We start from the raw sequence: 27,500 nt of genomic DNA on the forward strand, positions 1-27,500 counted from the left end.
CCGCGTTTTTTATGCTATCAACAAAATTCTTGCACGTGTTCATACCTTGACTCGTCCTTCATTTCTCTACGTAACAGCCAAGTCTGTCGACACACTTCTGCCAACGCCGCACCATGGAATAGATACCCTCTCGGAAGAAATTTCCGTCAAGGTTTTGTAGCCATTTCCGCACATGGTCAACAAGCTCTTCATCGACATCAAAGCGCTTTCCTGCCAGCTCACGTTTCAGTGGCTCAAAGAGGTGATAATCAGATGGTGCGAGGTCTGGACTGTGTGGTGGGTGTGGCAAAATCTCCCATCCATATTTCTCTAGCCAACCTTGCGTCACTCGTGCTGTGTGGGGTATAGCGTTGTCGTGTTGCAAAATGACCCCGTTGGTCAACTGCCCTGGGCGCTTTCTGCGAATGGCCTCCCTAAGCTTGTCAAGAGTTTGGCAGTACCTTGCAGCATTGAATGTTTCTCCAGGTTGTAAGGTTTCGAACAGAATAACACCACGACTGTCCCAGAAAACAGTTCCCATTATGTTCTTTGCTGACCGCATGACTTTGAATTTCTTCGCGACAGGTGAGGATGGATGTTTCCATGTCATCGAATCTTGCTTTGTTTCTGGGGTGCAATGGTGCAACCATGTCTCATCACCAGTGACTATGCTGTCAAGAAAAGTCACATCGTACCCTAGAAAGTCTCCGCCGGCGTTGGCAGTATGCCCGTGAACCCTGCGTGAGCTCTTGCTTCTTCTCAAAAGTTCCCTGCAGATGTCCAATCTTTGTTCTTTATGATTGTCTGTGAATTGCTTAGGAACCCATCTTGCGCTGACTTTTCTGTAGCCAAGTTCATCAAATACAATTCTATGGGCAGAAGTTTCCGAAATTTCAAGACTGCTTGCGATTTCATGAAGTTTCAACCTCCTGTCTTGACGAATAAGCTCATCAACTCGCTTCACATTGTCTTCTGACGTCGCAGTTATCGAACGCCCTCTCCCTTCCCTGTCTGTCAAGTCGGAATGGCCGGCTTCAAACAAATTACACCAGTGATAGACTTGTGTACGGCTTATAACATGCTCATCATATACACTCTGAAGTTCTTTACGAATTTCGGTAGGATTCAGACTTTTGGCGTTCAAAAAACGTATGACAGCTCTGATTTCCTCCTTTGACCAAGTTTCAAGGTGGGCCGCCATCTTTAAAATCGTCTAGAAATTCATTGTGCAAAATGATGCACTTCATAATTTCTGGGAATATCCGTAAGGAAATAAGGAATATCATGTCGTTTACAGAATTAAAAAATCTCCACTGGTTGCTGAGCAATGGGCATTTTTCGGTTATTTCTGAAAGAGCCCTCGTAGGTGATGGTCCCTGTGGGTAACAAACGTTTGCTCGTTGGATTCTTTATATTCCCTCTGAACTGGTAGTTGTAATTAATTAACGATTGTTTAAATATATTAGTGGAGAACCGGAAGTACTTGCCGAGAAATAAAGGCTTTTACGAACAGGCACTCGTCTATTTTAACTATCATACTACTGTATTGTGGAAATCAACATAGATCGAGACGAATCATTTGAACCATCAATGATCAAAATCGGTCCGGTAATAAAGTCTATAGGTGCGAGCAAATCAATCTCTCAATAGGGCGCCCAGATGGCGATTCCCAACGTCAAATAACCCATCATTATGCCCTTGCAGATTTTATAAATTTGAGTCAACAGGTGATACAATTACCCTTAATTTTAAAAAGGTTTTGTAAGTTACTCGTATACCAATCGGTAAAAAAAAAAAAAAAATTCTTTTTACATTTGCCTTTATTTCTGTGATCGTTGGAACAAAAATTAACATGGACTTTAGGGAACAAATTTGTCTCCCCCCCCCCCCCCCCCCCCCCCCCCTTCCTCTACTTTTTTAAAGAATAGATATTGACATTTGTATGAAGAAGAAGAAAAAAAACTCTTCCAAAAAAACAAGTTACAAGGGGTACACATCGATTTGGATTGTTCTTTACTACCATGGTTTTATTTTCTTTCCTTTCGGTTTATTTTCTAAATATTGTTTTGTTTGGGATTTTTTGGGTTCATTTCGACCTCTTCGCTGTTTTGTTTCCTCAAAGGAATGCAGACAACTATCTTTGACAACAAACGCCGTGAAAATTACAATTTGTTAGTCGTGCATAATATCTTTTAATGGCGTTCATGGTTTTACGACAATTTTCTGCTATTGTAAGCGCAATCTATTGTCTGTCTATCTGACTGTCTGGACAGATTCACAGATGAACTTGGGGAAAATTCTCCCTTGAACATAAATTATCTTTTGACGACTTTATCTCCGACAGCCAGGACTCAGGGAGGGAACACCTAGCTTGCATGGCAGCTCGCATGCGCAATGCAGACGTCTGCTAGCAGACAGCTAAACTGGATGTTTGCAACAACAACAAAAAAGTAAGGGAGAGTACTGTGATTTTAATATGTCTATGACAACAATAGTAGTATTGTGTGTTGTGTGTGTGTGTGTGTGTGTGTGTGTGTGTGTAGACCAAGCAACAACCAAAAAATATGTATATTTTGTGAAAATACAATCTGAACAAACAAAAAGCCAACTGGATCGACCCAAAATGCTTGATTTTCTCCCTTATTTTACATGAAGAATCAGCTAAAATGCTTTCGAGCCAATATTCAATCTGGTCAAGTATCCATTTATGATAAAAATACCAATATTTTATCATTTTTCTTATAAAACTTGGCTTGTTGTAAAGTTTTGAAAGGGGTTTTAAACGTTGATCATTCTGTTGTTTGTTTTTGTTTTGTTTACGTTATCTCATTATTTGTTTGTTTGTTTTGTTTTTTCTTTGTTTGTTTTGTTTTTATTGAAGCTGCTATATTCATTTTTTGTTCAAGCTTTTGTTCAAGGCTACAGCTCCTTGTAGCTTAATAGTCACTTTGATGAGAAGAGGGGAATGCTGTGCTCAAAGCATTTACAAGGGGTTCCCCAAGCAATGTAGCAATACATTGGACGACGTGTAATGGTGCGTATAAGGCGCTTTTATAAAATAATTTTCTCCAGAAAAGACAACACTGATGCCGGAAAATAGCCATTTTACGAACGAGGGTGGTGAGAATTTTTCAGAGAAAGTCTTTGCACCGCTTATAGTGGGTCTCGAACTCGGGTCATGAACTCAGGTCACAAGACGGGCGTCATGCCACTACACCGCAGAATCCCATCCATAAATAAATAAAATGTAAATAAATAAATAAATAAATATCAAATTAAATAAAGCGCATTCAGCATGGTAAAAGTAGGAGACAAAACAAATTAAATAGATTACGCCCTCCACCCCAACCCCTCTATTTATATTAAAGCTGCTGTTAGCGATATGTTTTTATTCCATCATGATTCTCTAATTATAGGGTAAGGAATTTACAGATTGTACAGATAGTAAAGTGAAAGTGAGTGACATGTAAAGCGCAGGGAGTCTTCCTCGCTTTGTCATGACAATATATATAATTCGTCACAAACATTCCATTCCCACCCATTCAAAACAATGACAAAATACATTTTTATTCATCTTGACTATATACGTCCCTTCCCTCTATGTCACAAAGCCTCAAAAAATAAAGATAGCGTTAAAGATTTTATTGGGGTCGCCTTAATCTATCAATATAATAATAATATTATGAAATTACAGCTTCCTAGCTAAGCCGTTTTGTCTGTATGGTCATGACAGGAGTTTGCTATTTCTACGGCGATCTGTGACGGCTGGAGTAGATGGAATCTCTGATAATTCCAACTCATCTTTTCCATTGTGGCAAAGACGCCAAGTTGCGACAAGATGCCACACACGATAGATAGAAGCTACGCCGGTGGATTTTTTAAAAAGCTGTTGTTCCCACGAGTTGATACCCATGTTCTCCTTATTTATTCCAACAAAGGAACAAAGTACCAGCGTACAATAAATTAAACAAATAATGCTGGAGGAAAAAATCTTCAATCCATCCTAATGGATAAATTTGTCTATTTCAAGGGTAGACAGACAGACAACATCAACCCAAATGCAGCATCGCAAAGTTAGCAAAAGGGGTTAGATAAGTATTTTTTAGATCTATTACGAAAAATTCGCAGAATTATGTAATTTTGGCTACACTTTCAGAGCAACTCGTAAATCATTAAAACTTATTGAAAATGAAAGTTGATGTCAGACCACATAAATTTAAGGGGTTTGAAGCGTTATTAAATCCTTGTGAGGGTAAATTGTTGACTTACTAAAAATAAAGATTTTTACATTTCAACCAAGGTATGATTTTTGGTAAAGATAAAAAAAAATGAGATGGTAAAGGCGTGGCTCAAACCTAGGTCATATGGCACGACCTTGCATAGCAAGAAACTCATAAAGCAAGGTAAAAATCTGAATATAGGGAATGAGATTAGCGGAAGAGTAGCGTCCCTTGATTGGACGTCACCCATAGTTTGTGACGTCACCGGATGAAAAGTTATTAGAGAGAGAACGTCATGTTGGTTGTGCGCAGATTTTCGACAATTATTGTGGTTTTTAGAACGTGCATGCAATGGTTGTGACACAGTTAATTGTCATTTTACGAGCAAACTACGGATTCTTTATGTAGGACGGCGCTTTGAAAAATCCCTTTAACTCATTAACTCGGCCTTGTCGTCTCACGCCAATTTTGCCGTGTATTTTCCGATATATTAAGAAGACATCTTTTTTAAAAAGAAGTCTCAGGTTTAAGATTTAAAAAATAGAAATTGGGGGTCATCTTAATCAATAGAAGGAACGAAATTGACGCCACTCAGCTCTTTGTTATTGGTTTTAGAAAGTCATCTTGGTGATTACTTTTTTCACTAAATTAAATCAATCAAATATAAGAGTTCACGGTTACACGCAGTTTTGTGAGGTGGTGCGTTATATTCGGCTGGCGAATGTTGTGAGTATTTTACCTTAACGCAGAGCACCAATAGGTTTAAATAAAGCCACGGTTTTCTGGCTGAAATGAAAATAATTTGTCCACGTATGGGAAAAATGTATAAAATAGATAGTATCCCATACCCATCGACTGGAAGCAGTAAAGGACCTATAGAGCCGCCAAATCCAAGTTCATGAAACCAGAATTTATCCCGGATTCTGTGGGGTGTACACTGGGTAGCTGAGTTTGTTAGATCTGGCGAAAAGTCACCATCGACCCCTCTTATTACCTCATCCACCCCCTCTTATTATAACTTCACGTCTCTCTCTTACTCTTCAATGCTCGCTGCCCTCTAATGTTGTTTTGTGTGGTGGTGGGGGGGGGGGGGGGGGGGGGGGTAGGAGTTGCGTGTGTGTATCAACGCCACGAACAACTCGATCAACGCCTTGGGCGATGCCATTATCTCCGTTAATGGGGATAAATTTCAAATTTTATTAAATTATCGAAGTAACAATGAAGTACGGTGAGCAAATAAAGAAGGCATCACCCCTCTTCTCTAATTAGGTTACAATTTGAAATGAGTGTGACTACTCCGTGTGTTTTACTCCTGTAGACCACGGTTTTCATCGTGCAGCGGTCTTTAACGGTTCAAGAATGAACGATCCCATGGTCTCAAAGGTCAAACCGGTTCGAATTTCCAACAGTCTCTCAGGAATGTTCAATGTCGAAAAGGACCGGTCCTAGGACCGGTCCTTGCGGTCTTCATTTCCCAAGGACCGTAGGACCGTGGTCCTTAAGCTTGCCAAGGACCGCCCCGCACTAGTGTACACTACCACATGTACACCACACATAAACTAAGGTATAACATTTTTAAAATGATTGACCATCACTCCCGGTGAAATGCAATGCGGCATAAAAGTCTGCAAAGTTTGTTTTTTTTTTAATAATTTTAATCCTGGAGCAAGTTAAAAATCTGAAAATATGCCTATAGAGGTTTTGGACAACGTTGGGTTCTCATGGCGTCGTACAATGGTCGTGACATATTTACTTAAGTGGTATTTTAATATTACATGGCGGTTTTGTGGCCTAGTGGTGAGCCATCCGGCTTGTCTAACCGACATGCATGCTCGAGTCCCGGTGTAGGTCTTTAAAAAAAGGCAATGTACTGGCATTTCCTCACCATTTTGATACCTGTTCGGTAACTTGTCTTGTCTCTAAATTCCAATAATACCTTACTTGAACTACATTATGCCCAAGCGTTGCCGTTGGTTTGAGGCCGTTTATAAAGCGCTTAGAACACTTATTGTGGTGGAAATTGTAAATAAAACAATCTTCTTTTTATTTAAATATACATTTACTTCACATTTTTATACTAGAAGTCCAAGAAATTAGGTCAGTCAGTAAGGTAGCCAACATTGAACCAACTTAAACTCCTTTGATCTAGAGATTAGCTGTTGAGAAAAACACAGTGGAATGAAGACAAAACAAATTGCAACCCAGGAATGTCTGGGAATGGGGGAAGAAAGGGGCGGGGGGAGGGTGGGGGGGGGGGGGGTAAACGGAAGCCCATATACACCAAAAGCACTCTGTCATAACAAGACGCTTTTTTTTTCATTTGTTCAGAATACTTTAGCTTTATGTTACATTTCGATAAACTGAGATTATTCCCGACAAAAACTTGAAAAAGTGTGTTTGAAACAGTGCCATACAAGCAAGAAAGAAAATACAAGAAAGAAAAAAAAATTACCTATAACCAGTCTACCTCTACCGGGGATCGAACATCAGACCTCCTAATAGGAGGTTTGAAGTTTGAACTTCAGTCGAGGTAGACTGATGTTTTGGGACGGTTATTCATTTTAAAAGTTTTAATTTTTGTTTGTGTTTTTTTTTTTAATAAAAAAAAAAAAATATTTTTTTTGTGGTCCTTGCTTTGTTTGGCACTGTTTCATACACATTTTTTTGAGATCTTTATCTTACACCGGTGCCTCAATTTGATATTATTCCCGGCAACTTGTCGAAAAGACTAAGACCTAGACAGACCTCAGTAATATTTGAAATATTGAGATTTGAGCATATTTGACAAGTTAGAAGTTCGTCTTAATCCATCGATGTATGAAGTACCATTTTTCTGATTAAAAATATCACTTTTGAAAAAAAAAAAAGGTATTTTGTCAGAGTAAGGAGGCACTATTGTGACAACTGGAAGAAGTCATGTTTCTGTCAGATGTGTGTGAGAAAAAGTTGGGACTTGGATGTCGAGATAAAACGAAATGATAAAACAAAAAGATTGAGTGATAAAAAGGGGCGTTTCTGTGTCATCTTGACATTACCTTACACCCCTACCATCAAAGAAGAAAAAGAGAGACCATAGACTTCACGCTGACATTGGGTGAAATCGACCAATGTGTAGTTTGTTTACACGTCTGACAAGCCAATTTGTTATGAGCTCATTTTTACATAATAGCAGAAAATACTGCCCATTACAAACTTAACTAAATTTGAGGTTTTATATAGGGCATGCGCAATATCCACTAAACGTGCTCAAAGCGCTTTGTAAAGGGCCCCTGAGCAACAGCAACACGTAACATGTAGAACGAGACACGTTTTTTTCCCGACAGAGACAACGTTGTTAACGGCCAGGTACTCATTTTACACCTGAGTACGATGAGAAAATGCGAGTAAAGAGCCATTTCCAAGGATTCAACTATGCGCTAAGCGAAGCTCGAACCCAGGACCTTCCGGTCCAAAAAACGAGTGTCATACCACAAGACCACATAGCCACATTACAGCAAAGCCTATAATTGCGCCAGACTTATCAATATGTACGCGTTGGGTGAAATAAATACGTGTTTGAAATGAAATTTAAATCTGGTAATTTCCAATCAATAGTGTGTATTAACCCTTAACATACGGATTTCTATTTTTACTATAGCCCAATGTAATTTGCCTTTATTTACCAAGAGAGCGAAGCGAGAACAGCGATTGATGCCCCAGTGAAACCGGACCCATGTCATAATAATAATAATAAAACATTGTTACCAATGTCTTGGGTTATATGGTTGTGGTACGCAATCAGACTCAAAATAATGGGAGAAAATGAAGAAGACGAGGTGAGATAATTAAATGGATGCTGGTTTTAGTCCTTTAACTCTTTTAAGGTAGGAAATCAAAATGGAGCCAGCCTATAGATTAGAATTGTTATGAACTGCAAAGCTATTTCAAAAAATTATTTATTTTTAAAGTCTCGAATGCAACAATTTTTAAGCACCCCCCCCCCCCCTATACTTTCTGCTGAAATTGTCTAATGGAAATTAAATAAAATTACTCAATTGATGACTTATGGCAAAACATGTAGAAAGGCAGAGGAGATGCAACCAACAAATACAAACAAAGACACACACACACACACACACACACACACACGTACAGACACACGCAGAGAGAGGAAGGAGAGGAAAATAGATAACAGGAGACAGATAGAGAAAGAGAGAGAACCCATTTAATAATATTTTAGACATCAAAGCACAGTGAGTTAAATATAGAAAAATACAATCCCTCTACAGACGTCCCTCCCTGCTTTCCATACGGACACAACCTTCAACTTGTCACAAATAAAATTCCATCAGTAAACACTCGTATCACATAAAATATTTATGAGTATCATCACGGCCGCCTACCATAAAACATACGATAGATCTGCTAGTCTCAGGACTGTCGTAAAATGTCTGCTTCACTGACGGGAAAGGTCATTGGTCGTTGGTCGGTAGATGTTGGCTGCTTATTGCCAATGGGTTTGTTTGTTGTTTTTTGGGTTTGTTTTTTTATCGGAGTCTCGTTAATATCAATAAGTGAAATTTAATAACTTTACCACATCTAATGAAATTGACGAATAGTCATCATGTAAGTCGTCGGCTTCGTTTGCCCGCCCCCTCCCCCTCTTCTTCTTCTTACTCCTTAACAATCTCTTCCTATTTCCTCCTGCATCATCATCATCATCATCATCATCATCATCATCATCATCATCATCATCATCATCATCATCATCATCACCATCATCATCATCATCATCATCACCAGCACCACCATACAATCATGCACAATCACTCGATCAGTTAATTCACTTTCGTCTTCATGCAAACCCTCACCTCATCCCTGTCAATCTCCACAAAGTAAAAAAAAAAAACAAACACACACACACACACACACACACACACGCACACACAAAACAAACAAACAAACAAACAAACAAAAACATGGCTTCCTATTCACTGGATGACGAATAGTCTTCTAATTTGGTCCCTGTGGTTTCACAACAGGTGGGGTTATAGAACTAGCCTATAAGTCTATTTAAGTAACGGGGATTTGAGGAGTCTATTTGTTCAAGTGACAGGGAAAAGCCGGCTAGAGCAGACACTCATTTCATCAGTGCCTCTATTCCGTGAGACGATCAGTTAACCCTTATGGGCGGGGTTCGATTATACTTCACAGGATGATAGATATTATGTTAAGTCGTGAGGTCTCAGTTCCTCAGCGGTTCGGTGTCTCCCTTGTAACAACAGCAAACGATGTTGACGTGGCCAGGGACCAATGGTGACCCCCCCCCCCCCCAAAAAAAAATAATAAACCTTGTCCCTGCTTTAGGCCCTTGAGTAAGGGGACTTTCCATCGATACCTCACTCAACTCGAGTTTGAATGAGCACCTAATTATGATCAGTTAATCCTTATGGACGGGGTTCGATTATATCATACTTCACAAGATGGCATGTATTAAGTGTGGTATCGGCTTCGCAACGGTGCGGTGTCTCCATTGTTACAACAGCATACGATATTGACGTGATCAATGACCAAATGTGTGACCAAAAACAAAACAAAAACAAAAAAAAATTAATTAATTAATTAATTAAAAACAAAAACCAAAAAAAAAAAAAAAACCCTGGTCCTAGCTTTGAGTCTCTGGGTAAGGGGATTTTCCACCGATGCTCTGCCCAACTCAGGTGTAGATGTATGAGCACCCGATTAATTAAAGGGAGTGACGAATGTTGTATGAGTGCTAGTACAAAAAGAACGCGTTATGGGTGATGTGTACTGCGTGGCGTAAAACATAATAACTTAGTTCCACATGGCCTGGTGGGTGATATATGAGGCGTTGAACATGGTGATTCGGTGGAAATACAGATGTATTCAGATTTTATATCTTACCACTTAAAACTTTAAATTCAGCGATGCGACTAGGGATCCATCATGCCCAATCCTTTTACACAAGGTTTAATTCCTTTCCAAAAGCAAAGCTCTATGCATGGAGCCAAGTTTCTAAACCTTGGTAACTTCCACTAAACTGAAATACCTCACTATAATAAAAAACCACATACAAATGAAGCTCCCAGAACACCACGACTCAAACCCAGAAAGCCCTTCTACCATTCATAACTAAAAAACCGACATTGGGTAAGTCTGGATTGGACAAAGGCCATGCCCAAGGGAGGTGGGGTCATCAAAGACCCAACAGGCTTCAGGAACTGCAATCGAAAGCAGTGGGTCGCATCAAACCGACAGCTGGACTGCTGCAAACATGCATCAATGGAGTCTGAGGTAGTCAGCCGACTGTCCCCACGACAGACTAGAGCCCTCTCACTTATCTGTGGTCCCCACTGTCAGGGAACACCAGATACACCAGACCACATAATCCTACACTGCCTGTGACAAGATTGGTGGGAGGTTTCGAGGCTGTCCTCAACTGGCTCGAGACTTCAAGCGTGGAGATGGAGCAATACGCTACTGGTACTGCAACTATCTCTCACCATTAACCAGCTAACTGCCGTGCCCTGGAAAGGTAAGTATTTAAAAATGTGGCCAGAAAATAGGTCCATCGAATATCTATCGATATTGGTAAAAACTCTTAAACCTGCGACCTCAGCCGATATTTTGAAGAACTAGTTTTCTGGCAAAATTAATAAATATGCCTCATTTCGCAGTACGGCAGTTAACTGATTTATATTAAGGTGGTCGTTTACACTTACACCTAAGTCAAGTGGGTGTGATCAAAAAGGATGGGAGGAAAGGATAGTCAGCAATCATTGCCATCCGTAAGGTCACTGACCAAACTCAAATGTCATTTGACTTTTTAACAGCATCGAGGCCATGGCAGAAAGATGCACACACAGACGGGCAGGGTGGCAGACATGGACAGATAGATAGATAGATAGATAGATAGATAGATAGATAGATAGATAGATAGATAGATAGATAGATAGATAGATAGATAGATAGATAGATAGACAGACAGATAGATAAATAGATAGATAGATAGATAGATAGATAGATAGATAGATAGATAGATAGATAGATAGATAGATAGAGCAAGTGGTAGGAAGGGGGAAGAAAGAAAGAAAGAAAGAAAGAGAGAGAGAGAGAGAGAGAGAGAGAGAGAGAGAGAGAGAGAGAGAGAGAGAGAGAGAGAGAGAGAGAGTTGAGTGTCAGTGATTCTTCCAATCAGCCCCTACTGTTTACAAAGAGTCAACACGGTCCGGTCTAAACCCTGTCAACCAACCCTATTCCGCAGGTCTACATGTCCGTGTACATAGGGGTTGTTTCACCACAATTTACCTCTTTACATAACAACAGGTGTCTGTAACTAGTCGGAACGTGTCCTTAGGGAGTCGAAGAGCTGAATGTTCAAATTGGAAGGGTTTTGGTTTTTTACGAAAGCAATGACACTGCATAGTATTATAAAACGGTCGGCAAACGTTAGTACATATTATGATGATGTAGAGATGATGACACCACCACCACCACCACCATCATCATCATCATCATCATCACAATCATCATCAACATCATCATTATCTTCATCATCATCATATTCATAATCAGCATCGTCTTTATTTCACTGCGGAGGAAAATCACAGCCGATGTCTAATCTTTTAAGGGAGGAGAAAACATAGATTAAATACGTTGGTAAATTCTATCTTCCAAAAGTGTGCTAGTTGTTCGAGGAAGGGAATACCCGAAACACGAACAAACAAAAAGACATTTTATCAAAATTATAATTCCAGTTTTTCCTCCTTTGTTAAATTATAAAATAAAAAGGGAATGTTACGCTGGTTTCAATGGTGGGGGGGGGGGGGAGGAGGAGGAAAAGAGAGATAGATAGATAGAGAGAGAGAGAGAGAGAGAGAGAGAGAGAGAGAGAGAGAGAGAGAGAGGGAGGGAGGGAGACAACAACCAAACATATATTTAAAAAACACAAAAACAACCTTTAACCGCAAAATTCATGGTCCCACTTCTCTCCAAAATTGTAAGTCTGATAATAAATTCTTTTCGCTGTGGTCTTTTCAACTCTCACCCCCCCCCCCCCCCCCCCCCCCCCCTTCCCCCGTCATTTCCTGAAAAACATGTTGAATGATTTTGAGGGCCATTACCAGCTCTGAGGTGAGAAGACGTACAAATCCACCCAGAGAATATTTCTTACTTTTTTAAAAATATTATATCAACAGAACAGCTTCGGCCTTGGAGAGAAGCCTTGTGTCAACGTAATACTCCTGTCTACGAGAAAATTAGTAAGCCTCTCTTCTCGAAAATGCCGTTCGTTACTCTATCTATCTATCTATCTATCTATCTATCTATCTATCTATCTATCTACTCTATCTATCTGTCTATCTATCTATCTATCTATCTATCTATCTATCTATCTATCTATCTATCTATCTATCTATCTATCTATCTAACTATTTATCTATCTATCTATCTTATTGTCTGTCTGTTTATCTCTTTCCCACCCTCTCCCTCTCTCCCTCCCTCTCTCTCTCTCTCTCTCTCTCTCTCTCTCTCTCTCTCTCTCTCTCTCTCACACCCTCTCCTTCTCTCTAATTAACAGTGTATGTGCGTCTGTGTGTGTTTTATATATTGGGGGGGGGGGGGGTCCACATCTAATTATATTCAATATATAAGTCCAACCTTAAAATCAGCATTCAATCATTAAGATATGAAGTGAATAGAAAAGTGCCAGAAGACAATAGAGAATAAAAAATTTTCGCGGCGGTGGTGGGGTTTGAACCTGCGACCTTATTGGTACGACAACTCCGCCTGGCAGGTGAGAGTGTGGCTCTACCGTGTGAGCTATCCACGAACACAAAAATATTCGTTTCAAACTCAAAGTCATTACTAGATCCCTCTCTCACCCACTTCTTGAGACCGCCGATTCGTTCGTACACCACCATCGCGAATAATTTTGACCAGCAGTTAAGCTTAATAGCCAATATTCTCAACACAAACATATAACATAGAAACGATTGAGACATTGAGTATGCTCCGGTGTATGGGGTGAATTTTTAATTCAGAAAAGTGAGTGGAGCAGGCACTTATGTTGGTAACAACAAGATATGAAGTGAATAGAAAAGTGCCAGAAGACAATAGAGAATAAAAATTTTTCGCGGCGGTGGTGGGGTTTGAACCTGCGACCTTATTGGTACGACAACTCCGCCTGGCAGGTGAGAGTGTGGCTCTACCGTGTGAGCTATCCACGAACACAAAAATATTCGTTTCAAACTCAAAGTCATTACTAGATCCCTCTCTCACCACTACTTGAGACCGCCGATTCGTTCGTACACCACCATCGCGAATAATTTTGACCAGCAGTTAAGCTTAATAGCCAATATTCTCAACACAAACATATAACATAGAAACGATTGAGACATTGAGTATGCTCCGGTGTATGGGGTGAATTTTTAATTCAGAAAAGTGAGTGGAGCAGGCACTTATGTTGGTAACAACAAGATATGAAGTGAATAGAAAAGTGCCAGAAGACAATAGAGAATAAAAAATTTTTGCGGCGGTGGTGGGGTTTGAACCTGCGACCTTATTGGTACGACAACTCCGCCTGGCAGGTGAGAGTGTGGCTCTACCGTGTGAGCTATCCACGAACACAAAAATATTCGTTTCAAACTCAAAGTCATTACTAGATCCCTCTCTCACCCACTTCTTGAGACCGCCGATTCGTTCGTACACCACCATCGCGAATAATTTTGACCAGCAGTTAAGCTTAATAGCCAATATTCTCAACACAAACATATAACATAGAAACGATTGAGACATTGAGTATGCTCCGGTGTATGGGGTGAATTTTTAATTCAGAAAAGTGAGTGGAGCAGGCACTTATGTTGGTAACAACAAGATATGAAGTGAATAGAAAAGTGCCAGAAGACAATAGAGAATAAAAATTTTTCGCGGCGGTGGTGGGGTTTGAACCTGCGACCTTATTGGTACGACAACTCCGCCTGGCACTTCATATCTTGTTGTTACCAACATAAGTGCCTGCTCCACTCACTTTTCTGAATTAAAAATTCACCCCATACACCGGAGCATACTCAATGTCTCAATCGTTTCTATGTTATATGTTTGTGTTGAGAATATTGGCTATTAAGCTTAACTGCTGGTCAAAATTATTCGCGATGGTGGTGTACGAACGAATCGGCGGTCTCAAGAAGTGGGTGAGAGAGGGATCTAGTAATGACTTTGAGTTTGAAACGAATATTTTTGTGTTCGTGGATAGCTCACACGGTAGAGCCACACTCTCACCTGCCAGGCGGAGTTGTCGTACCAATAAGGTCGCAGGTTCAAACCCCACCACCGCCGCGAAAAATTTTTATTCTCTATTGTCTTCTGGCACTTTTCTATTCACTTCATATCTTGTTGTTACCAACATAAGTGCCTGCTCCACTCACTTTTCTGAATTAAACATTCAATCATTAACATTATATCAATCTTCATCAACAAACATACCGCCGTGCCTTGTCCCTTTCCGCTATCTTCCCCCCCCCCCCCCCCCCCCCCCAATGACCCAGCTTTCTTCTTTTCTGACGTCCAAGACCCTCTTGAACCCCTGCCTGGGTGATCCACTTCCGTCTCCCAAACCCTTCAAGTGGACAGATAGCCTACCACTGGATACAAACAGAGATACAGGTATATACACACACGTTCCAGACGGACCAACTGGCCACTCTGGAGTATTCAACACATACACAGCAGGTTGTCTGGGAACAGGTAAACATCAAGGAAAGGTCAACTCTCTCTCTCTCTCTCTCTCTCTCTCTCTCTCTCTCTCTCTCTCTCTCTCTCTCTCTGGCACACACACACATACACACATACTCTCTCTCCCTCCCCCCCCTCTCAGCGTCCTATACAAAGAGTAGCAAGCAATTGCTATTGTCCGTTTAACGGGATAGAAACCGGCATAAACTCTGCCCCCATGGGCATTATGGGTTTAAACATTATCTATCATCTCTTATCTGAAGGACTATCATTTCTATCCTCTCTCTCTCTCTCTCTCTCTCTCTCTCTCTCTCTCTCTCTCTCTCTCTCTCTCTCTCTCTCTCTCTCTCTCTCTCTCTCTCCTCCCCTCTCCCTCTTTTTTTTCAATAACTTTGCAGCTCCCTCTTTACTTGGCAAAGACGACAGTGAAGCGATGGACCGCAATACCATCAGCGTAGACAACCTTCAAAAGGATACCGGTCAGTATACTTGAGATCAGAAATCACAACACAAAACCGTACACTTCTGATAACAGACCAAGATAACCAACATACTCCAGAGACTAGATATCCGTCCGACATCCACGGAGAGATATCTCAACATTAGAGTAAGAAGGACTGGCAAACATCATGCATCTTGTTTTCATTGCTAAGACACCTTGTTACAATGCGAGGTGTATCGGAAATGACCGATGACTGTCACACAATGGTAAAACGGCTTTCTTCATTTTGGCCAGTAAACTAAAACTATACTGTAGATATATCAAAATAAACCCGGACTTCTCAAAAAGCCCAAAGACAATCTAAGGTCCAAAGTCGTAAATAGACTTTTAAGGGCCATCTAATCTATGGATATAATAAGAAATAAGTTGTCTGACTGACTAAAATGTAACAAAAAATGTTCTTGAAGGTCAAGGGAATATCTTAAACTTCAGTTTTGAATCAAATATTCCCTATAAAATAAGCTTCATAAACATAACATTATTAATGGTACACTCAACAACGAATCTTTATGGTCTTAATGACATTAAGAGACTGGTTGGTGGCGAGTAGATGTGGATATTATATTTTTTTCCGCAAATATCCAGAGAATCCTAGGACAACTTCCATGTTAAGATTTTTTCAAAGCCCCCCCCCCCCCCCCCCCCCCCCATCACCACCACCACCCTTTCGATCCATCTGAGACATAATTTACCGTTTACACCAATTTTTGGGCCGGTCTCTGGCCATCTCGGCCACATTCTCACCTGTCCCCAGGACATCTTGGGGGTCTTCCAATGCATTGTCTCGCTTTTGATGGACGATCTCTTTAAATACGAGCTTGTGAGCTCCATTCAAGAGCTCTTTTCGCAGGGGTTCCCCCCCCCCCCCCCCCCCCCACACACACACACCCGAAACCCAAATTCATTAGAGAATACCCGTTCCATTTCCATTAGTCTCATTCGTATTTGGACTGTAGTGGGAATTTGTGTTGACAGGTTTCTCGTGGGACTTCATTACCTGTAATTCTGTCCTCCATCTGGATTTTAAAGATTTGTCTGAGACAGTAAAAAACCTGGAGTTTTTTTTTTTTTCATTTAACCATCACGTATAGTTTGTTTGTTTTTTTTTTTTGTTTTTTTTTCAATATAAAAATAATTGTGTTTCTGCTCCATATCATGGGAGTGCTGACTTCACGTTCTGTTAAACTTATTTTTATCGTAACTGTTGCTATCAAAATTAAATTTCGATGAATATTTTCTGTGCAATAAGTTGTTTAATTTGGGGACTGTCCAAATACTTACTCGCCAACATCTTCTCAAAGACAACAGCATCACTGCTCCATCTTCGTTTGTATTAAGTATTATGGCTCCAGTAATATTACCATCATTATCATCATCATCATCATCATCATCATCATCATCATCATCATCATCATCATCATTGGAATAAGCTGATTCAGTTGGGCGTTGACATCGGTATCATCTATGAAAATCCCACGAGAATTCAACGCAAAACATAATATACACCGGATATGACGGAGAGGGGTGGGGAGAGAAAGAGAGAACGGATATATATAATATATATAAAGCAAGTCACCACAAGTGTCTCTCAATTGTTTTCCAAACAACAATCGCTTCCAGACCACGTCGACCTGCTTTAAAACAATGCATTATGAGACACTGGTCTGGTTATTTACGCACTCCTGTAATGTCTGCTATTAATGAGATACGGGTGAAGTCTAAAATGGCATGTATGCTGAAATAATTTCGTTAATGTTCTCGTTTAAACAGAAAAGTTCATCTCATATCCTAAAATAGCGCGGTTTTGTATTCCGCTGATTGTGTTTGACATTTTCTTTGACGTTTAATTAAATAATATTGTTCAACCGTACAATATTCAGCTGGCACGATTACTGTAAGAGATTGCATTTAATAATATATAAAAAAAGCAATGATCTGTTTGTTTTCCTTTATTTGTTGTTTGTTTGACTTTTATAACTTAATTTTTTCTTATTTTTTGTTGTTGTTGTTGTTGTTATCATTATCTATTTATCGCTCTCCTTTCCTTCCATTCTTTCTTTCTTTTATTTTACTTTTTAATTCTTTTATAATCGATACTTCCACACTTTTAGTATCTAACTGCAGAATATTATTTATTCACATTTTTAAAAATCATTATTCCATTTAGTGAGTCTTCTTAAAGCTGCCACGTTTTCTTTTCGTCTTCTTCTATCGTGAGTGAAATAAGATTAATTGATGATATGCATTTAGCTAAGATACTCACAACGTCCGCCAGCCGGATTTTAACCTACCAACACACAGAACAGTGTGCAACCTTAAACGTCTCTAGTTTGATTGATAGAATTTAGTGAGAACTAATCATTAAAATGGCTGCCTACAAACAATAACAAAGAGCCGAATTACGTCTATTTCATTCCGTCTATATAAAGACTGTAACGTGGAAGGAAGGGATGTGGGGTGGAGATAGAGAGAAAGAATACGGGCATAAGAGAGGGAAGAGTGGCCAATGCATGAACCAAAATGTCACGAATCTAAATTCTCCAAACAAAATAATTTTGTTTGACAGCCCACTGAATCCACTATCACTTATTGTTTTGTTTTTTTTTCAAATTTCATTCCCTTTATCTCGTGTTTGGAGGAAAGGGGGGGGGGGGGAGGAGAGGCAAAGACTGAGGGGGAGGAAGAAGGGGCGCCAAATGAAAAAAACAACAAAAAGAAAAAAGAAAAAGAAACAAAAAGAAAACGAAGCAAAACAAAAAGTGAAAGGTCACGATAGCCAGGTCAGCTACCATCTACGGTTTACATTGTAGCTATAGGTATTCTAAATGTCAAAATCGGTACCATCTCTAGTATGACTAGGACAGGTGGGCAGCTGGTTCAATAGACGGCAGAGTCGAACAAAACACGCACGCTTCTTTCTTATTAAATTTTTTGGTATAAAATTTGGGTGAAAAAAAAAATCAACTTATCCTTCACAATTCAAACTTCTTAAACCAGAAAGTTCTAAGAAGTCTCAGGTATAACTTATTTATAAGTATAAAAGTCCTTGCAAACTAGGAGTAATCTTGGTCTATTGATGCACGAAGTAAAAATTCAATAATAAAAAAAAGTAGAAAAATATTTTGTAATTGCACGTCTACATGTAACGAGGTGCCCAATGCTATCAACTTTCACTTCAAATAGATGATTGATGAAGGTACAATGATGATGATGATGATGATGATGATGATGATGATGATGATGATGATGATGATGATGATGATGGTGGTGGTGACGATGATGATGATGATGATGATGATGATGATGATGATGATGATGATGATGATGATGATGATGATGATGATGATGATGATGATGATGGATGAGCGTTAAATGGACTGCAACATATGTTCCGATACCGTTTAAATATAAAACCAGTCCATTGCGAAATACTTTCCGTCCGACATATCTAACACAATCTAACTACCCAATTCCTTGCTAACAAGAGCAGAGGTGTAAAAAGAAAGAAAAACTATCCCTGATTCGAACTTGGTTAATGGGGTCTCTGAGTCTGGAGCTCTACCAATAGATATGTCATGAACACATTTTATTTTTTAAAAAGGAAGGGAAAGAATTTTTAAAAAGAGTGGGGGGGGGGGGGGGGGTGTCTAAATCCGTCATCCCAATCCGATGAAAATCTTCCAAACTATTGGCACTAATTTGAGTAGTGCGTGGTAGTCATCAGCATATCATGCGGCTCACGAGAAAGGAATAATGAGAGATCAGTGCCAATAAATTATTATATAACATGGATATGGTCTAATATAAACCTCATAATTGTCGGATTAGACTAGATAACACGGGTATTTATAGAGAGCAATATCCAGTAAACGTGATCAAAGCGCTTTGCATAAGCTTCACGAAGTCCCAGGGTTGGAGAGTTGTTCACAAGAGATGGACATTTTAACAAATTTATATTTGAAGAACTTGTTTTCTGACCAAAATGTTGAAAATGTGGGTGAGTTTGTTTTGTTTTTGTTTTTTGTTTGTTTTTTTCAGAGTACGGCATAGTTTCCCAAACTACAAACGGCTAACATTTCATATTTTAGAAGATTGTACTCTAATTCTAACCAAATTTTTTTAAAATCTATTTATTTTTATTGAGGGGGGGGGGGGGGGTTCTTATTTTCTTTTTCTTTTGTGTGTGTGTGTGTGTGTGCGTGTGTGTATATATGTTTGTGTACCGTAGTTTCTTACGTACAAACGGCTAACATTTCATAATTTAGAATAATTCAATCTTATTCGGACAAAAACTTTAAAACCCCTTTTTTAAAACAAAATTAATGGGGGGTGGGGGGGGGGGGGCAGTTGTGTGTGTGTGTGTGTGTGTGTACGTGTGTGTATAATATGTTTGTGTACCGTAGTTTCTTACGTACAAACGGCTAACATTTCATAATTTAGAATAATTCAATCTTATTCGGACAAATACTTTAAAACCCCTTTTTTAAAACAAAATTAATGGGGGATGGGAGGGGGGCGCGGCCGTGTGTGTATGTGTGTGTGTGTGTGTGTGTTAAGGTTTATTTTCTTTCTTGTGTGTGTGTGTGTGTGTGTGTGTGTGTGTACGGCAAAGTTTCTTACAGTACAAACATCTAATATTTCATATTTTAGACATTATTAACATCAAATTCACATTTATTTTCAAACCTGCTTCACCCCAACTTAATTAATATCAGATGGAGACAGCTAGTCACATCCATGTATATCATTGTTATAGATATTATACTAATGAAACTGTAATAAAAACAGGATGTACGAAGAAAAATATGTTATTTCAGACATGTAACTTAAATCTTGCTATCTGAGTTATACTTTTTTTCATATACAGTTAATAAGCCTGGGGGGGAAAAAAAAAAAACAAATTCAAAAACCATTCGTGAAACCTTACCAGCCCCCCCCCCCCCCCCCCCCCCAACCCTTTCCCACTAACGTCTATCTTTACCGAGACCCAACCAATTAATTATTGACTGAAAAAGATCCAATTCTTCAAAGGTTATTGAACTCACGTTTTTTGACATTCGGTTTATCTACATGACATACTACTGTTCTCTTTAAAACATAATGCATATTTTAAAAATTGTTGGCCAGAAAAAACGTGTTTCAAATACCGTTCGATTGATAAAATGACCCTCATCTTGTCAAAAAAATCTCGAACACGGAGCTGGGCTATCAACTTGTCAAAAAAATTCAAACCCGGGACTTCCTAAACGAATATTTGAAGGACGAGTTGTCTGGCCAAAATTTTTAGAAATGTGTTTTGTTTTGTTTTGTTTTTGTGGTCATTTCTGAGCACGTCAATAGAGCCATATGAGTTTTGCCCCCTTAATTGTGTATAATATGAGTTGTTTTTGGAGAAGGAGGGGAACAGAGTGGAACTGTTTTATAAGCACCGATAAGGTTGCCAGACGTATGATTAAATTGAAGAAGCGTTGACCTGTTAATGAAGCTAATTTAGTGAAGACATACGAGGGTGAGTCCAAAAAAAAAAAAGGAATGGGAATAATCTGCTACTGAGTTCATTTATTTTTCATATGACGTCATATCTAGCTCAATTTACACTTCTGCATGTACTATCGAAGTCAAAAGTTGAAGATTTTAATTACATCAAATTTTGACCAAATTTTGACAGTTAAAAATGGCTGCCCCTATATGGATGTCGTCAGCGACAGAGAGCTGTCATTGAATTTCTTGTTCTCGAAGGAGAAAACCCGAGTCATATTTTCAAACTCCTTGAGAACGTTTATAAAACTTGGACATTAGATAGAAGCAGTGTTATGCAGGTGGGTTGAACTTAAACGTGTCAATTAGACGAACATGAGAAGCGATCCAACACACAATCCGACACCCCCACAAACTTGTCTTTATCTGACAATCCTCATGATGGTCGCCCACCAAGCAGTGTCAACTCCGTAAATCAAATAAAGACAGAAGCAATGATCAAATCTGACAGAATCTCTTGATGAGACAGCAGGAGACCATGGAAGCGCCCATCAACTCGTTAAATCCTTGGGATTCTCAAAGGTCTGTGCTCGTTGGGTACCTTGGTAGTTGACTCCAGATCACATGCGTGAAAGAGTGAATTGCTGTACCGAGCTTCTCCGGCTAAGTGGGAGAGATGGCAGCTTTCTCAGTAGAATAATCACCTGAGTCGAAGAGACAATCAATGGAATGGCGACATCCCTCTTTCCCCAGGAACAAAAAAATTCAAAACTGAGAAATCAGTTGGGAAACTTATGGCAACTGTGTTTTGGGACATTAGATGTGGATCCTCGTTGATTTCCTACCACAGCGAGCCGCTGTCAACTCTAAACGGTACATACAGACTCTGAAACAGTTGAAAGCAAGAATTCGCCGAGTTAGACCGGATTTGGAGATGGAAAGAGTACTGTTTCTTCATGAAAATGCCTGTCCAAACACAAGTGCCAGGACAAGGGAGTTAATCGCACCATTTGGATAGACAACGCTGTATCACCCTCCATATTCACCAGACTTGGCATCCTCGAACTTTCATCTTTATGGTCCACTGAAGGAGGCATTGAAGGGACGTCGCTTTGAAGGTGATGAAGAAGCCAAGACAGCAGTGCAAAATTGGCTCAAAGCTCAGTCAACTCAGTTTTACGAGAACAGGATACATGTCCTAACAAAAAAGGTGGACTCTAACTATTGAGAGAGTGGGAAATTGAGAAATTGCATTCTACTCGGCTAATGACAAGCTTTAATTTGAGATATGATGCATGCTATTGATTCAATTTGTTTTATAAGTAATAAGCAGAGTCCCATTACTTTTTGACTCACCCTAGTACATATGAATGGAATGGAAGAGTAAATAAACGTCACGACTTTTTAAAAATCATTATTATAGTCCTACAGAGATTTTCTTTTCTTTCTATTTTAAAATGCCATGGAGCCGAAATTTATCTGAGTTTTTATAACATTAAATGAATATTAGCAATTGCTTACTATCTTCTCCATTTCTAGATAGGATCACTTGCTTATCGATAAGTACCTTATGCCAGGTCTAATAAGCAAGTCCCCGTTTTTAACATGATGAGGGTCATTTTAATCGATGGAAATTCAATTTTGAAGGACGATTTTTCAGGCCAAAGTCATTAAAATGTGTTCTTTGTTGTGATTTTGTTTCTTTGGTGGGAGGGGGGTTGTTTGTTGTTTTTTGTTTTTGTTTTTTTTGTTTTTTTTTTTGTTGTTCGTTTGTGGGGTTTTTTTTAATGTTGTTTTTTTTGTTTTATATTTTTCAGAGCACAGCACAATAACTGCTGGTTGGACAACAGATGGTCAAAGAAATAAACCTCGATTGAACCGACCCATACCAAGTCCTTTTGTTTGTGAGTCGAGTGCTCTACCAATTGAGCAATCGGTCCATAAAGGATTGCTATAACTAAATGAAATAGTAAATGACTTACTTCTCTCGGTGATGTGAAAATAATAAAGTCCCAGGTGTAGTAATAATCCGAAATGAATCAATTAAGTCCACGACGGGAAGTAACACTGTAAAATATCTGTAGATGAGAAAGAATGGTGGACGAAAAGTTCAAAATGGTATACGATATAATAATTGCTATGGCAATTGAAAACCGACAAACTATTTATTTTTTTTAATAAATGAAAAAAAAAACTTCTCGAAGATACACGATGCCCTTTAATATTAGCTTATACTGAAAATTATGCTTAATATGTAATCGTTATTTCAGAGGTACACACAGAGTCAAAGGTGCTTGTTGGGGTTAATCTCAAGTTCCATGTCATCAAACAGACAACAAATCTTGCTTGCTACCCTTTGGATAACACGGGGCTTTAATGCAAAGTATTTCCGCTAGATCTAACAGACCCAGCTACCCAGTCGGGTAATCGGTGGGATTTGGGGAAAACCCAAAAACTGTCACCGGGAACGATGTCAATCTATCTTTCCTTGTTGTTAAGTCTATTTCTAAGAGAAGCTTGCTAAGTTTGGCTTAACAATGCCCAATAAATGAACGAATAAATAAATAAATAAATAAAAATAAAGAGATAAATAAATAAATAAATAAATTAATTAATTAATTAATTAATTAATTAATTAATTAATTAATGAAAGCATAAATAAATTAACAATTAAACATTTATTTTAAAAATCGGATCACGATTTGAATCAACAGCACACCGGACGGGTTTCTTTATATTAGTTGTGTCTTAGATGTCAAGAATGTCTCCATCCTCACTGGTCTGTCATAACATAAAACCTGTATCCACAGATGAATGAGGAGGGGGGGGAGAGAGAGAGAGAGAGAGAGAGAGAGAGAGAGAGAGAGAGAGAGAGAGAGAGAGAGAGGGATGGATAGATAGATAGATAGATAGATAGATAGATAGATAGATAGATAGATAGATAGATAGATAGATAGATAGATAGATAGATAGATAGATAGATAGATAGATAGATAGATAGATAGATAGATAGATAGATAGATAAATGGAGATAGAGGGAGGGGGTGGGGGAGGAAGGAGGGAGGGGGGAAACTTTCCCCTCCCCAATGCATCATAGATGACAAGAGTATAGGTAAACCAACCCCATCACACAAGGAGAGGCAGATAATCGTTTAGAGTAAGTGGGGAGAGGGGATAGATGATAAGAATGTGAGGGTGACACACATTAACGCTCCAAGGCCGAATCTCTAAGGGCATGAATAGCAGTGTGACTGAGGGGCTAAGTGTGAGTACCTACTTAGGTATGAGAAGAGGGCATAACTCACTCTTAGGTCTCGCTCAGCACAACGCACGAGCAGACAGATAACCAGTGGGACGAATGGGTGAAATTTAACCCTTTATCGGCGGGGTTTGAATTTACTCTAGCCTGAAGCCCCAAAACTCATCATTGTTCGCAATGGAGCCTGCAAGGGGTCTTCCATGTTGGGTAAAGTGGTAGAGCATTCGCCTCAAACCCAATGGTCAGCAGGGATCAATCTCAGGCGCGGTGCAGTCTGTCCTTCCGTCCCCCCTCCCCCCCCCCCCACCTCCACCTCCACCCACACACAATTCCGTCCAGAAGCGATCGGCTAGCTTAATATGTCATGTCTGGCGGAAAGTACTGCGCTATAAGTAATGGCTATAAATGACTTCTATCAGCTATAAGCACAAACATTATGAAATTATCTAAGGTTTGAAAGAAAATACGTTTCGATGAAAAGAGATTAAGAATTTATTAATTTATTTTGACCGATTGATTTTGTTACGAAACATACACAGCGTGAATGGATTACTTTTACCGACTATACACTTTTACTAAGGCAGCGCCTATCCTTCGTGTGACAATAATAGTTAAATGGTGACAAATCTGTCCGGCAATAAAGTTTGACGTCAATCGATGAAGGCATCTTTCAATTTCATTTTATTCTATTCTTATTTGTCTTAATTTATTTATTACATATTACCCCTTAGTTCAGCACTGTATCATACATATATGTTCACTTATCTCCATTGTGTAATAAAACGTCAAATCTAAGTTTAATTTAGAACACAATGTCAGCATTTCATGTTCAACTTTCGAATATCAATAATGATGATAATATTAATTATATAATAATATAATAAATAAAATAATAATAATAATAATAATAATAATAATAATATAATAATAATAATAATAATAATAATAATAATAATAATAATAATAATAATAATAATAATAACAACAACAATTAACAATTAACGAGCTCAAAATAAAATTTTAAAAAGGTGTTTATCATTTTTTGAAATGGTGTCTAAGCAACTTAGAACCTTTTTATCATGTGGGACAGCTCATTTTATCATTAAAACCGGCAAATTATGAACATCGGCAAACAGGCGATATCGAGGGCAGGCAATTGCGTTGAAGATATTAAATTAAGTAAATAAAAGATAAGCACAGAGAGGACGATGACTCAACCTATTCTTTTCGTTATCTTATTCTCAGAAGCCTATGAAGGGATGGAAAGGGGGGGGGGGGGGTGATATCTTGACGTCCCCCGCTATATTTGATACGATACGATAAATAAATAAGAGACTCCCAAAGGGTGATGTGTAATCTACCACACACTGACAAAACACACTTGCCTTGATTTAGGTAGAAAATCCTTATGTCAAACATCGATGTACTGTAATTAGTTTGTTCTCAACTAGTCAAAAAGGCTTAAAGCTCAGCGTTAACTCGTGAGTCTTCGTCGATACATTAAGGTTGCTTTCAACTAGTCAAAAGTCCTTAAACCCAAAACTTCATCGATACAATAGGGTTGCCTTCAACACGTAAAAAATGCTTAAACTTGAGACTTCGTCTCAACACGTCAAAAATGCTTAAACCCGAGACTTCATCGATACATTAAGATTACCATTAACTCGTCAAAAAAGCTTGGACCCGACATTTCTCGAGTTTAATTAATAGTTTCCACGGGGTGGGGATATGACAACAATCTTAATCTGTCGATAATAATATAATATCATGAAGTAAAACTTTTATAGCCAAAATGATTGTTTAAAAAATTGTTTTGTCAGAGAACCACAGTTCAGGTTACTTTGTTTTAGCAAGTCGCCAAGGCCTGACAGGTTAAAAATAGAGATGACTTATCCAGCCATTCTACCTATACGGTGTCATACATTAGTATCTCGATCTATTATTCATCACTAGGGTGATGAGGCATGGCCTTACATTCTTATAATTATAAAACTACATAAAGAAAGAAAAAAACAAAACAAACGAAAACAATGGATAGAGTCATAGTTATTATTATCTCAGTAACTGTCTTACTCCACTAGGCAGGCAGGCGTCTTTCCAAAGAAAACAAAACTTTTGAGATACAAGGAAATGCATACTTTCGTATTTATTTGGTAGACAGCGCCGGGACTTTAAATAATAAGCCAAGCTCTTTCAAAAAGATAAAAAAGAATTGGTAGAAATGGTTTTCATATAATCCAGAATGGATTGAGAGACCGCGGGAAGAGGGGGGAGGGGGGGGGGGAGTGAGAGAGAGAGAGAGATAGATAGATAGATAGAGAGAGAGAGAGAGAGAGAGAGAGAGAGAGAGAGAGAGAGAGAGAGAGATGATAGAGAGAGAATGACGTGTACTTTTATCATAGTTATTCATACATAAGATTTTTTTACAGAGCTCGAGACACAATGGTGGGTCATAGAGCTCGTAAAATAAGACACGAAGAAAAAAAAATCCAGAAAACAAATATACTCAAAATACAACAACACAACTACTAATTAGAAATATTTAGATAAACAAATAAAGAAATAACTAAGTAAATAAATAAATAAATAAATAAATAAATAAATAGGAATTAACAGGAGAGTACGAAAAAAAGACGCATGCCATACTATAAAATGACGGTATACAACCAATCCCATTAGGTCCATTCCCATTCCTGTATTCTCAGAAAGAAAGAGAAAGAGAATACAAAATAACTATATCGTACTATCTAACGTGATTAACCCTTTAACAATGAGACTGATTTTCTCTGAAATCTACAATTCTCCCAACCTTCATAACTATAAATGGTTTTCGCAGAAACAGCCGTAAAAGCAGCGGTGCGATTCAGGAATTTTTCGAAACCAAGTCGCATCGCTGTTGTATCTCAGTTCTCTTGTTTATAAGATTTTTTTTTTTTAATCTCTAATTTCAAGGAAGAGCACAATCGAAATCCATGTGAAAAGGGTTAATCAGCTGTATACAATTTGACAGGGAGAAGCGCATTCATAGCCAGTTATAATTAAACCCATATCAATGCATAGTTAGTGGCACATTATTATTCTCCGCCCTGTACTCCGTGTACTTGCGGGGGTGGGAATGATAATAAAAATATCAAAAGACTTTCACGAATAAGGCAAACAAACAAGTACGGTATACATAATTTAGCTTGTTGGTTTATTAGAAAAAATAAGAGTGGGAGGAATCGTCTTGTGACCCACCGTGTCCATCAAGTATTTTTTCAGAATGAATCAGACACAAACAACTGCCAGCTGATCCTCCTACTTGAAAACTCTCAAACTGGGGACCTCCGTG

The 27,500-nt window shown here is 38.8% G+C and overlaps 1 protein-coding gene across 1 annotated transcript in view; it reads right to left on the bottom strand.

Moving 5' to 3' along the window:
- LOC144974794 (plexin-A4-like) overlaps positions 1–27,500 on the bottom strand; it is a 300,472-nt gene that overhangs the window by 219,302 nt on the left and 53,670 nt on the right. Inside the window, exon 3 of the mRNA XM_078918062.1 lies at positions 22,893–22,988. The gene's annotated coding sequence lies outside the window, so the exon portion shown is untranslated. The remainder of the gene's footprint in view (positions 1–22,892; positions 22,989–27,500) is intronic.

This window comes from Berghia stephanieae, chromosome 6 (assembly GCF_034508935.2).
Source record: "Berghia stephanieae isolate SIO BIC M18660-M18661 chromosome 6, UCSD_Bste_1.3, whole genome shotgun sequence".
Lineage (NCBI taxonomy): Eukaryota > Metazoa > Mollusca > Gastropoda > Nudibranchia > Aeolidiidae > Berghia > Berghia stephanieae.